Below are 14301 nucleotides of genomic sequence, written 5' to 3' on the forward strand. Positions count from 1 at the left end.
ATGTATTTTCAAAATATTATATACCTTAGATAAGGTCATCCCATATTTTTCAATCTAAACCCAACCTAAGATGATTTTTTTTTTTAATTGATGAATTGGTTAGGGATTTGGATGGGCTATGGCACCATGCAATTATCTCTGAGTTTTCTTTTCAAACCATCAAGTTTATCACACAAATGTCTATTCCTTCTCTTGTATTTAGCAATTAAGGAATTAGATTCACACAAACTATTATGAATATTATGATTTCTTTGTTCTAAGGATTTCAGCATGTGTACAAAAATTCTAGCATGTTTCTTAGATTTGAATAACTCTAAAAGTTCATTGCTAGGACAATCTTTATAGATACTCATAGAGTCATTTTCACAAACACATGAAGTACACTTCATGTTAGCCTTAGCCATAACACTATCCATAGCAAGGCAAGGAGTCTAGGATTGCACTTAGGTAATGAAATCACAACAAGTGCACCCGCTCTGATACCAATTGAAAGCTCGGATTTGTGTTATAAACACAAGAGCTGTTTAGACCCCAAATTAAAAGGATTACGGCTTGATTGATTTTAATATAACTTAAACTAAGTGCGGAATAGAATAAATGCGAGTGAACAAACAATACAACTACTCTAAGCCATATTCAACAAATCACAACAGTAAAATGAAAGCTAAAAGAGTAAGGAAGAGAGATGCAAACACAAGATAACACTCTGATGTGTTATAGAAGAGGAAACCGAAGAACTTGGCGAAAAACCTCTCCGCCACCCTCCAAGCGGTAAATCGATCCACTAGACAATAAGTTGGGATACACGAATAGCAAAAGACCCTCCAAGCCTAGTCTACCCAGTGCATCTAAGCCCTCCAAGCTCTTACTCCAACAAGACTTCTCGGAACTGTGTCTTGTCTAGCTTTCCGGATTCCGCAATGTGCCCGATTGCATCCGCCAAAACTTGGCTTCTTCCAATACTTTCCAGTAGCACCAAAAACTCACTAGACGCTCAGTATGGGTGTGGTAAGTGTTTGGGCTATCAACCTCTTAAGGATTTGGAAATGGAGAGGTAGGAGTAGAGGAAAACCATAATGGATAATGGATGGTGTATAAAATTGTGGGTATGACAATCTCACACTCGCAAGGGTTTGAGGCTAGGGTTTTCTCTTCTGAAAAACTCTCTATTCAATATGTGGGTAATGATGGTATATATAGTGTGTATGAGGATGTATTGGAGCAGATAAGACAAAATAGCAAAACAGATTGTTTCGCGGGTATCTTGTGAGAAGGCCTTACCCCCCGATATATTCGTGAAAATCAGCTGTCACCATTTGTCATGACTCTTCGCATTCTAGTCATTTGCAAGGCACATGCATCACTTCGCAGAATGCTTAGTCACGAGCTACTCGCGAAAACTCTTCTGTCTTCAAATGCTTAAGTCTTCACATTCTCTCTCTCTCTCTATCACACAACTCTTACAATTAAATCCCACAATAAATACAGGGTATAAAAGATTGAATAAAATTACAATCAAATTTGGCACGGAATTAAAGCCAACACAAAATAGTTATAAATCACAACTTTACAGTTCTAATAGTGTGCATAGGTTGAGTTAGAGGGTTTTTTCCACCCTACCCAACATTGTTAGGTTGAAAAATTCTCTACCCAACCTACATGGGTTGAATTGGGTTGAATTGGGTCAGTGGGTTGTGCATATATGTTTTATGCCTTGTAAGAAATTAGGGTTTCATCAATTATTTAAAAAGTATTTTCAATAAACTATTAAAATTCATATAATATGCTTAAATTATATTCTAGAGTTTTAAATTCATTAAAATTAATTCTCAAAATACTAAAATCAATCGAACCAAAAACTTATAATAAGGATAATAAAAATAAACTTATCTACGTGGTGGGTCAGGTTGGATCAAATGGGTTGAAAATGCTATCAACCTAAACTCAACCTTACCCTAGACTAAAAATAAAATTTCAACTTAACCCAACCCAGCCCTCTAACCTACGAAACCAAATCAAGGGGTAGGATAAGGTTGGGTTGTGTCGATTTGTTGGCTTGGTGAGTGTAATGTTCACCCCTATACTTAGGACTTACCAAAATATTATATCACCCGTCCAATAAATATTGCATTTAAATGTACTGCCCTTTCAAAAAGAAAAAAAAGAAAAAAGCAAGTATAAGTTTCAATCATAAAAGAGGGGCAACTCTACTGTATCCTTGCAAAAAAAATGGAGGTTACGGTACCCACTAGTAGGCAACCTGCTATACCAAGTTATCAAAACATCACATTTGACGGTTCCATCCTCACATTGTGAAGTTCCAACATCACATATAACAGTTATTTTGTCACATTAAGCGGTTCTCTTATTTTTTCTCACATTTTACGGCTCCATCCTTATATTGTGCAATTTCAACATCACATGTGATAGTTATTTTTTCACATTCGATGGTTCCTTATTTTTTCTCACATTTGATGGTTCTATCCTCACATTATACAGTTCCAACATTACATTTAACAATGCCTTTGTCACATTTGGTGGTTCCTTTTTATCTCTCACAGTTGACGGTTTCATTTTTACATTGTGCAATTCCAACATCATATGTGACAGTTCTTTTGTCACATTTGGTGATTCCATTTTTTTCTCATATTTAATGGTTCCATTATCATATTGTGTAGTTTCAACATTGTTCTATTGGTTTTTTCTAGGTCATCATATTGGGTGTTATTTATTTTCATTGCACTTATTATAGATTACACAATATTGGTGTTGATTGCATAACCAATGATTGTTCATAATTTTATTAATTAATAACTTGGCCTTAAAATTGGTTAATTGGTATTTTAATAGGGTTCTAAAACCAAATAGTTTTTAATAGCTACATCTTTATTATTTGTAGGGGTGGCAAAATTGGACACGACTCGCGAATCCGACACGACACAATAAGAAATTAGCAGGTTATGGGTTGAGGCTTAATGAGTTTATATCATATTCGGATTGACATGACTGACCCGTTCAATAAATGGGTTGGGTTAGTGTTTAACATATGGAACTCGTTTGACCTGTTTAATTAAATGACATTTTACTAATATACTCATCAAACCCAAGGTACATAAACTTATTAGTTGTTGTGGTTTATTTTCTTTGACATATTGTGATTGATTATTTGTGATATTTAGATATGCTTTAGTTTTGAATGATTTTTTGTGATGCTATTACTCGCTAGTTTTGAATTTTATATTAAAAATATTTATTTGTTTGTTTTTTCACAAATAATTTTTTTTATTTTGATAAGATTTGATAAACAGGTCGACATAACTAACCCGTTTAATAAATGGGTCATGTTAGAGTTGAGGAATCTTGACCTGTTTAATAAATATGTCGGGTTAGTGTTGACCTATATATTCGAATACTCAAGAGTTGACACGATACGAACTCGACATGCGAATATGAATTACCACCCCTAATTATATATTTGTTATACAAGTATATAGACCTACAACATCTTTAAACCTCTTGGACTAGTTATATGTCTTGCACACCCCACCACCCATAAAAAAAAAAAAAACTTAAGGTCTAACCTTGAGTTTGTAAGGTCTTAAATGTATAACATGGCCAATTTGGAAAGAGAAATGATATGTCCACAACATTTTTACAACATTTTTACAACAAATCCTAAGTGGCAAGTTGTTACTGGTTGTTATTGTTGGGACAAAAAAGTAATCTTAGTGTTAGATTCAAATTTGAACCTATAACAACTAACCACCTATGATTTGTTGTAAAATTGTTGTAAAAATGTTGTGGACGTAGCACCTCTCATTTGGAAATGCACAAGACGTGTGGGGTATCAAACGACCATAATTGATAATAATGGCTAAAAACAATCAATAGAGAGAAGTTTCTTGTGTGGCTAGTATTGCTAATGCTAGCACAATATGTGGTTCGCAAGGCACGTCTACCCTAAGGAAAAAAGGCTCACATCCAGCTTTATAGCGGAGCTTTGGGCCCCAAGAGATACCTCCTTTTTAAGGCACAGTTTACATTTAACAACTGTAGAAATAGAACTTGACGCTAAATATATTATTGATTTGCTTGCTAATTCCAGTTATTCTGTTTCTCCCTAGGTAGATGATTGTAGGCAATTGATTTCCCAGCTTCTTCAAGTTTGGAGCAAGCATTGCTTTTGTGAAACACATTGATATATAAACGCTTTAGTTAGACTGGGTGTGACTCAAGATAGGGATTTGTTTTCTATGATATTCTGCCTGTGGACATTTTATAGATTTTAAACTATGATTTTAATGGTCTGCACTTAAGCAGGCTTTGTCCTGAAACTTTATTTGCTCTTTAGTTTAATGCAATCCTGATGTTTTTTGAAATTTAAAAATTAAAAAATTTAGGAAAAAAAAAAAAACTCAATGGGATGATACGAGATGCTTGCGCATGAGGACCTACATGATGTTGGAGGATCGTGGACCTACATGCATGTATGCTGAGGCTCATGGGGTTAAATGTATGCTGGAGGCCTCGTGGACTTACATGCATGCTGGTCCCATAATTACCATTTATATTGCAAGCCAAAACAACTTTTAAGGGTCATGGAAGCTAGCTGCACGTGGGATGCACAATTTTGAACCAAATAGCATGTAGTCCTGGTCAAACTCCATTGGAAGCTTTAAAGGTTACTACATTAACTCGTTACTGAGTCCATTATCTAGGTCCGACTCTGGAATGGAATGTGAATAAATTTAAGACATACAATGGAGCCGCTTCTACTTCGCAATTTTGTGATTTCATGTATATGTGCAACTTTCATTAGATCATCTTCGAAACTTTTTTATATGTTTTTTCCCCTTTATATTTCATTTATTTTTCTTTAGTTTGAGTTCCCTTCTAAATCGGCCAGTCATTTTTCCTTTTGAGAATAGGCTCTTAAAAAATTTAAACTGGTAACTTTTGGTTTCTAAAAAGCTTAAACTGATCGAGTTTGTAAATTATAGGAACCAATTTGTTGTATGCTGGAGCAAAGGAAAACACTATTAAGGGTTAGGTTAACGAATGCCCTTAGGGCAATCTATTTTAGGAAAGTTTTGACATCATTTTTATGAGAAAAATAGAAAAAGTTATCAAAACATTAATTTTTTTTTCCATAAAAACTTTCTTTAAATGGATTATTAACCATTACTCTAAGGACATCCATTAGCATTTCTCATAAATGTTTTCATAAAATAAAGTCAAGGGGTTTTGGTATTTAGAGCATCTCCAGCAGATTCTCCAAATTTTTGTACTGTTTGGAGAATGAACAGTGACTTTTATCATTTAGCTACCCACTTTTTCAAATACACTTTCCAACAGATTCTCTATCATATTCTCTATCTCATTTAAATATTATTTCTTCATTCATTATTTATTCTTTTTTTATCATCATTTATTCTTCCTATATTCATTCCCAACAATTATATTTTTCAATGAAAAGTGTTATATCCACAACATTTTTCGCAATACTTTCACAAGAATCACATCAAAATCTTATGTGGAAAGTTGTTACTAGTTCTAATTTGAACCTACCGCTGAAATTATTTTTTTACACCAATATTAGCTAATAACAATCTATTACTTAAGATTTATTGTGAAAATATTGTGGTAGCATAATTGCTATTTCTTTTATATATATATATATATATATTATTTTTCCCTTCACACCATCTGTCATCCTTGCGTTTCTTCTTATTTTTTTCTCTTGGTTTTTTCTCCACCATACACGTATCCCACTCCTTTCCTCTATCTACCTTCTTTTTCTTTTTCTAGTTCATTCCGGATCATTTCTTCAGTTATCTCCCTCTTTTTCTCTAGCTCTATCTTTTTTGACTTTTTCTACTTCTACTTGATTCTAGAACATTCTCCCTCTATCTCACACAAACAAATTCTTTCTTATACACACATAGATCACTGGCAGAGAAGTGGAGATCGTCGTTCTATATGTTTTTTTTTTTTTTTTGGTTTAGGTTTGATTAGTTTTATTTTATTGTTCAGATTTCATTAGGCTTATGAGAAAGATTGTTTTTATGTTTCAAATCTTTTGATTGGGTTTTGTGTTTTTGTTTTGATTGTGATATATTACTGTTGAGATAGAGAGTGAAGAACGAAAGAGAAAAGGAATGAGAGAGAAAAAATTATTTTTTTATTCAACCGTGTGTTTTCTTAAGATAAAATATTGATTTGAAGTTGCTACAATGTTCTCTAGATTAAGAGAACTACTGTAGCAACTTCAAAAATTATTTAGAAAAGTTTTGTGTTTAGACATGCTGTTGGAGCGTGAACGGTGAGCTTTTTTCTCTAAAAAGTAGAGATAGAGCATCTATTGGACATGCTCTCACCTCTTGAGTTCAATAATAACCCGTAGTGCAGTGGAATTAGATGAGTCATGCTCCTTCCAACGACTTTTTTAGCCACCCACACGACCTCCACTTCAGTTTTGCTTGCTTGGATGTAGAAGACACGAAAAGGGTACCCTACAAATATTGACATGCCGACTAAGGGCTAAATGATGGAACCCTTAGGGAAGGAAGAGCTTGATTAGAGAATATGCATGTTTCTCTGTATATTTGTATATATGTGTGTAAACGTACATATGCCTTTGAGAATAATAGACTTATATAGTGTGAGTTTGGATAGAGCTGAAAACAAATTTTAGCTGCGTTGGACGTTTTTCTATGGGTCCCGTGCATTGTCCATGGGACCTGCAAGTATGGAATTCAACCTAAAAAACCATAAAACTGTGTCCCACACGATACTATTCATATTTAAAAATTATTTTGCTACAATGTTTTCAATTTTCAACAATAAACCGTATCCAAACAGACTCATAATGTGCACAACATAAAATCGTAAGGTCATGGTTTTTTTCGTGATGGACTATCTAAATGGGTGTTTATTTGGGCCTGCCTACGAGCCCAAATACTAATACCCTCAAACTTGCCCATCGTGAATGCTGAATAGTCCACACATTATTGGATGATATCTCAATTGGGATGGAGCTTAGTTATCACATATGTAATGTTGTTGGCAGTGCCGTGAAAACTTTCGTTTTGTTGCCTTAGACAAACCCATGAAATGGATTTGAAGTTCTTTCACAAAGAAAGAAAGTATATGATTCCATACTTAAAGTTTTGTGAATGTGGTACTTTACATTTTGTGAAAGTGAGGGTTAGATTTGATATCTTTCATAAACAAATAAATATCTAATGTAATCGGAAATAAAGCTAATAGATATCTAACTCTCATCACAAAAAAAAAGAAGAGAGAATGTTGCACACTAGGATTTCAATTTCAAAAATCGCTATCCTCGATAAAATTATTAAATGAAAAATATCAATTAAACAAAAATTTAATAAAAAGTAGAAAAATTACTGTCAAGTGTGACTCCTAAAAAATAAAAGGAAAAGAAACAAATTGCCTTGCCTGAGGCTGAGACCTATCCTTTTTTTTTTTTTTCTTTTCTTTTTTTGAGAAACCAGTTATGAATTTTATTCAAACCACAGCAAAGTTACTGTCAAACAAAACAAGAGGTGTAACATCTCTATGTATGTCCTCTAACCAGACTTGGGTACAACAAAATGCTTTGCTAATTTGGCTAGTTTATTAGCCACAGCTAGCATTACCTTTTCTACGAACATGAGAAAAAGAACAAGAGCTGAGTTGCAAAGCCAAAGTATGGGAATCCTCAATGACAGTCCCAAATGAAGCCAGGCAAGGAGAACCAGCCTTAAGGTAGTTGAGAACAGTCTTAGCGTTCCCTTCCAGCACCATATTCTACAGTCCGAGCTCTAAAGCAAAGACAATTGCTCTCCTTCAGGTCAATGCCTCGACATCATCCACTATTGGAGGCAAAATAATTTGTTCCGATTGTTCCGAGAGAGCACCAACCTTTCTAGTAGAGTCCCTGATCACTACACTCATTCCAGAAGTAACGGTGTCGTGAAAAAGGGGCCCGTTGAAGTTGGCTTTAAGAAAAGGACTTGGAGGAGGAGACCAATGGGTAAGGCTGGGGGGTTGAACAACTGGGGAGTGATCAGCCTGAACTGATTGGAGCTCCTCGAGACGTTATATGGCATCCACCCAAAGCTTGAACAATGAACTAATAGGTCGAGACCTATCTGATTACATAAAATTAACAGCCTCTTTGGGAGTTAAAAAGAGGAGGGAGAGTAGAGTAAAGGGAGAGAGAATAATTCAATTACCTTGTTTGTAAGTTTTTTAAGGAATGGGAGAGAGGGGTTTGGAGGGGTTTCAACTACCTCTAACCCTTCATTTTTAATTTTCTCAAATTGGAGAGATTTGGAAGGAGAGTAGAGTAGTTAAATTATTGATCAAATGAATTCTCCAATTTACCCTTTCTAAATTAACAAAATTACAAACCAATTATGCAAATAATCTTTGTTTGTTTCCTGAGAAAATTTAAGATGAATAAAAAAAAAATTTGAATCTCACTGTTTCACTAACAATGAAGCTAAACAACCATGTCATTTTTGCTAAAAACCATTAAAAGACCACGAAAATGAAAAAAATAAATAATAAAAAATCATCTAATAGCTTGAAATTTTTAAATTTTATTACTCCAACTTTCTAGGCAACCAAACAGGTAATATGTAGCATTATTTTAAATCTATATAAAATAACTTTCTAGGCAACCAACGATCCTGATGGTTCTGGTCTCCGTCGACGCAACGAGCGACAACAACGGCGAGTACTCGCTGTGCTCCAACACGACGGTGGAGCAGTAACAAACCAAATCAAAGGCAGTGATGTTGAAGTATTTCAGAGGAAGAGACAATTCTTCTTCCGATTCTTCTCCTCAATCTTCCTCATCTCCTTCCCTCTCTCCTTCTGCGTCGCCGGTCACCGGTCAGGCGAGGCCAATCCGACTCGTTTACACCGATGAGAAAGGAAAGTTCTGGATGGATCCAAAGGCCGTCGCCGCACTCCAACTTGTCAAGGGTCCCATTGGCGTCATCTCTGTCTGTGGTCGCGCTTGCCTAGGTGCGTTTTCTTTTTCTGGTTTCGTTTTGCTACATGAAATTTATTTTTTGTTGTTGAAAATTTTGTTTGGTTGGTGAGAAATGCAAGGAAACCGTAGATAATATGAAGAATTTTTATAATAGTTAATAATAGTAGTTTTATACTTATTAGGGATATTTGATGGAATGAGAATATTAATTAAATAATTATTTAATTTAACAAATTAATTATAGGCCAATGTTGTAAATCCAATGTTGTAAGGGCTAATTACTCCCTTCCCCCTTACTAATTTTAAAAACATCTAAACAAGGTAAATGATAATCATTCTCCTCTACTCTCCTCCCCTTTACTCTCCTCCCTCTCTAAACTTCCAAACAAGCCATAAGTGTCCTCTAATCCCCTCATGAGACCTATCTGATTACATTACATTAAGTGTCCTCTGATCCCCTCATGAGCTATAGATGACCAACTCTATACTCAACCTAACTCGGGAAATTAAGATGCTTCGTCAATTACCGGTACCCACATTTATGTCCCAAACTCCTTGAGTGGACATGAATTCCAAACACATGCACAAGACCATGATGTGTTATGAGATCCTCTTCCCTTCGGCCTAATGCCACTTAACTTTAGTTTAACGTTATTTCAAGTCATGACTCGTAAGTAAAGCATGCATGACCTCAAGTAGTAAGGGTAAGGCAAAGAGATAGTTTTCAAGCCTTCATCTTATTACACATTTGAACGTCACATAGGGCACAATATATGTATAAGATCAAACTCACACAGTGAGGAAACAATGATTCATTCTCTCATCTCCCTATCCAGTAGTAATCGATACTAGCATATGTGGTATGGACACATGCTGCAGTGGTCCGGTGGATCTCTTTTGTATCTTTTGGAGGAGTGTATGTCTCAAAGTGCATGTATTTTAATCTTCCATCACATGGATCTTAGCAGGGGCGTAGCCAGGATTTTTCACTTGAGAGACCAAATTATATATTTATAAGTTAGTCATAACTCATTATTATTACAGTAATTATATTTTATATATAATAGTCAAATTTAACACATCAATGTTGGTACAAATTATAAGGCACCTGGATTCAAAAGGAAAACAAAAAATCAACTAAAAATATATAAAAATGAGATGATGATAACGAGAGAAAAACATATGAGAGAAAAAATTAGAAATATGAGAAAATGATCAAATTTTGTGAAAAAATGACGATGATGGGACTTGAATAAATGAATTTGAAGGCTAAGAATAAAAAGAAAAACACATCAATTCGAGCAACGCTCATTGCATTTAAAAATTGAAAACAATAGGAACAACGTTCTTTTTTCTATTCTTAGAAAAAAAAAAAAAAGACACCTAGAGATTAGGGATTTATAAGATTTTGGTAGAAGTGTGAGTATTGTTTGGGTGAAGTCCACTTGAGAAACTAACTAAATATTGGAATTGTAAATGGCTAAATGCAGTCATTGCTATATTTGAAAGGGAAATAACATAAAAAATAACAATAAATAGATCTCCATGACATTTTTTTTTAAAGGAAAGTCATTATTCAAAATCAGAGTAAAGAGAAAACTAAGCAAAACAATAGTAAAAAAAAAAGCATGAATTGTGAAGATGATGAATATTCATAGCTAATTGGAACTTTAAACCTAGAGACTATCTTCTGTTCAATAGTTTGGAAACTCCAGGTTCTTGGCATGTTTAGCAAGTAGTTGGGCCACTTGGTTACTTTCTCTTTTATTATAATTTAAATTGAGTTAAGAGTAGTCTAGACTCATGTATTAGGTGGCCTATCCAACTATGCTAGACCAATTTTCTTCCATTGACAACAAGAAAGTTCTGTGAAATTTTTTGGAGGGGCCAATCATTATAATTTGTAGGGGCCCAATTTATTTTTATATAGAACTATACGAGGATTTCAAAAGTTTTGGGGGGGCCAAGACTATATGTACCTCCACCTTTGGATTTTAGTCTACTCACTCCTAGCACCTAACCCAGGTCCTCTATTAACTCGATGTCCCGAGCGTCTAAGATGAGAATCTCACTTACCAAAATCCAAATTAGCTTCTAATTTTTGTCCCCTTTTGCGTTTCATGTCCATTTTAATTTTATTAGTTTAGTGCCAAGTAAATTATTTATAATATTTAGTGCAAAAACTAAGATGACAATCTCACTTATCTAAGTAAGACTACGTCATTATTACTACAAACTAGCGGCTCCACATTAGAGCCAGTGGTCATAGGACTACCTTGACCTGGAAAAAAAAATCATTATTATATATAAACTTTAAAAATTTTATGATATTTTTACCCTTAAGAAAATGTGACCACCCTAAAATTTTTTAAACTCATTATAATTAAAGTTTAGACAAAGTTTAGCAACAAATTAACTTGGTTGTAAACTAAGACTACAACTCTGCTCGATATTTTTTTTTAATGAATACAAATTTCAACAAATCCACAATTAGATTACATTTTTTTTTCTTATATCCTCCATGCTTGCCAAACTTCAAGAAGATCGAAGATCAATAGTTTATGTCATCAATCAAATGTTTAAATTTCAAGTTTTTGTAGTCTAAAATTATACGCAAAAAATAAGTTTATGGATTAAATAGTAAATAACATTCGGTTGACATGAAATTTGACATACATTTTAAGAAATAAAGAATATACAATTCAATAGTTAGATTTTCAAAATATGTAGCCATGTTAATTTGTTTAGTGAAAGTTGTAGTCTTAAGCTGCAACTAAGTTTGTAGTCAAATTTTGTCCTCAAACTTTATTTCTCTTAGGGCTGTCCAGATTGATCTAGTAACCCGACCCACTCGAAGAACCGACCGAATTTGACTCGAATCTGGCTAACTCGACTACTCCAGTGGGTCGACGGCGGGTCGTCACCACCAGAAACCGATTCTAGTAGGTCAGTTTTGGTTTTCCTCCCCTAAAACTCGAAAAATCTGAACCGACCAAGAGATTTCTAGATTCCGGCCAAAAGTTCTATAATCCGACGACATTTTTCCAAAATCTGGCGATATTTTTCCAGAATCCGGTGAAAAATCCCAGATTCCGGCAATATTTTCCTTAGATCCGGTGAGATTTTGACCAAATCTGGCGAAATCTCATCAAATCCGATGAGATTTTCGCCGGATCTTGCAAAATCTCATCGGATCTAAGGGAAATATCGCCAGAATTTGGAAAACTTCGCCGGAATCTGGGTTTCTTCACTGGATCAGTGTTTTTTTTCACCGTTTTCTCGTTGTCTTCTCAAATCTATGACTTCGACCGACCCGCCCGCCACGCGTTGATGGTCTGAATTGCCCGACCTGATTACTCCGGCGGGTTAGCGATAGGTGCATTTTTTCTCCACCCGATTTTGGTAGGTCGGTTCCGGGTTGGACACAAACCAGACCCGGACCGAACTGTGGACAGCTCTAGTTCCTCTTAACAATATGTCGAGCCCTTACAAACAAAAAGAAAAATCCAAGAAAACTTTTATTTAGCTAAAATTTTGAAAAAGATGTAGCTTGCAGTATTGATAATGAGATTATCATGCAATGATTTCAAAATTTAAAAAACAAATCGTAGAAGAAAATTGTAAAACTTCATGTATTTGGTTTTTTTTTTTGTTTTTTTTTTTTGGTTGTTGTTAATATATGAATTTATCTTTTTATTAGATTTTGTTTAATTTAAGTTTCTTTATGACTACACTAGAAAAAATTCCTAGAGCCACTATTGGTACTACTGTCAAATATTTTTCTATGTAAGTATGAGTTACAACGCAATTTTATAAAATGATTGCACACATTTTCCCCCTAAAATTTGGAAGACCATCACTTAATTTAGATCTATTGTTATGAGAGTAAGTGTACGTAGTTAAACTGCTGATCCACCAAAACCGACCTGATCCAACCCAATCTCCCCGATTGGGTCAATTTTTAAGAGTTTGTGAGTTTGATTGGAATGTCAAAATTTTTTTTTACAATGGGTCAGGTTGGGTGTGGGTCAATAGATTCACAAATTCACCTAATCTAACTCATCCCACCTATATTTAATATATGTTTAAAATATATATTATATAATTTTAGTAGCTACTTAAAATTCTTTTCAGTTTCTGGTAGCTCCCAAATCCCAATAACCAAGGATAAGGTCCTCTACATAAGGACTCTTTTGTCTTTCCACTCAGCACTCAGCACTCAGCAGTGCTTGATTGCTAATATCATCATCTTTAACAACTACGATGATCAAGGAAAAAAATGCTATCATTAAATACGAATCCAAATGCAACTATGGGACAAAAGAAATCCCCAGCAACTATTTTTTGTCGGGGGGGCGGCGCTGGTGGTTTGCGAATCCATCTATATATAAAAACGCTTCCTTAGAGCTTGATTTACAGAGAATTCAAAGGTTTAATAAGCCCTACCTACTACAATCTCTAACATTTGCACCTGACTCGTTATACAAAAATGGAAGTTTGCAGAGAAGTTCTCTACAGGTCTTTCAAAGCTATGGTCATTATGTTGTTAATTCTCGCAACCAAACCAATATTAGCTTATAGGCCCTTAATAGGAGAGAAAGCAGGAGTCCCTACGACTACGAGTACTGCTGCTAAAGCTGTTCTTGAAAGAGCACCCGTCCCACCATCTGGTCCTTCTCCTTGCACTTACATAAACTACTCTGTCCCTTCAGGGAATGGTCAAGGACAAGGAGGACATTGCCCCAACTACCCATGAGTGTACTTCCTTTCATTAATAAATATTCCTGCTTTGGTGCAAGTCTGATCGTCTTCATCTGTGCATGAGATGGTATCGTTTGTGGTTTGGGTATTCACTAAACAAATAATAAGACTGATCGATGTTATGTTTGTGCTTATATGTATGTGTGTGTGTATAGTTAAGTAGTGCAACCATTAATTGTGCTTATATGTTTTAATGGATTAACGAGATGCTTACTTCTTCCATAAAATAGCCTAGTGAATATTGCTATGATCGAATATCGATGATAGGCTTTTCTAGTTTTCTTCTCTCCTTTCTCTGATTCTTTGCAGATGTACTTCTCTTGGAAATCCCTAAGGAGTCATCTCATAAGTGGAAGATTTATAATCTCTCTTGGTTCTAATTAACGTTAATTAAACCTACAACATACGTTGGTGCAGCTGCCTCTGTTGTTCTTCTTCTTTTAAAAATTAAAATTAAACTTTTTCCTGGATTCAAATTTTTTTTCCTCCTCTTAAGTATGGAAAACGATATATATATATATATATATATATAT

This window comes from Castanea sativa, chromosome 10, assembly GCF_040712315.1.
Source record: "Castanea sativa cultivar Marrone di Chiusa Pesio chromosome 10, ASM4071231v1".
NCBI lineage: Eukaryota > Viridiplantae > Streptophyta > Magnoliopsida > Fagales > Fagaceae > Castanea > Castanea sativa.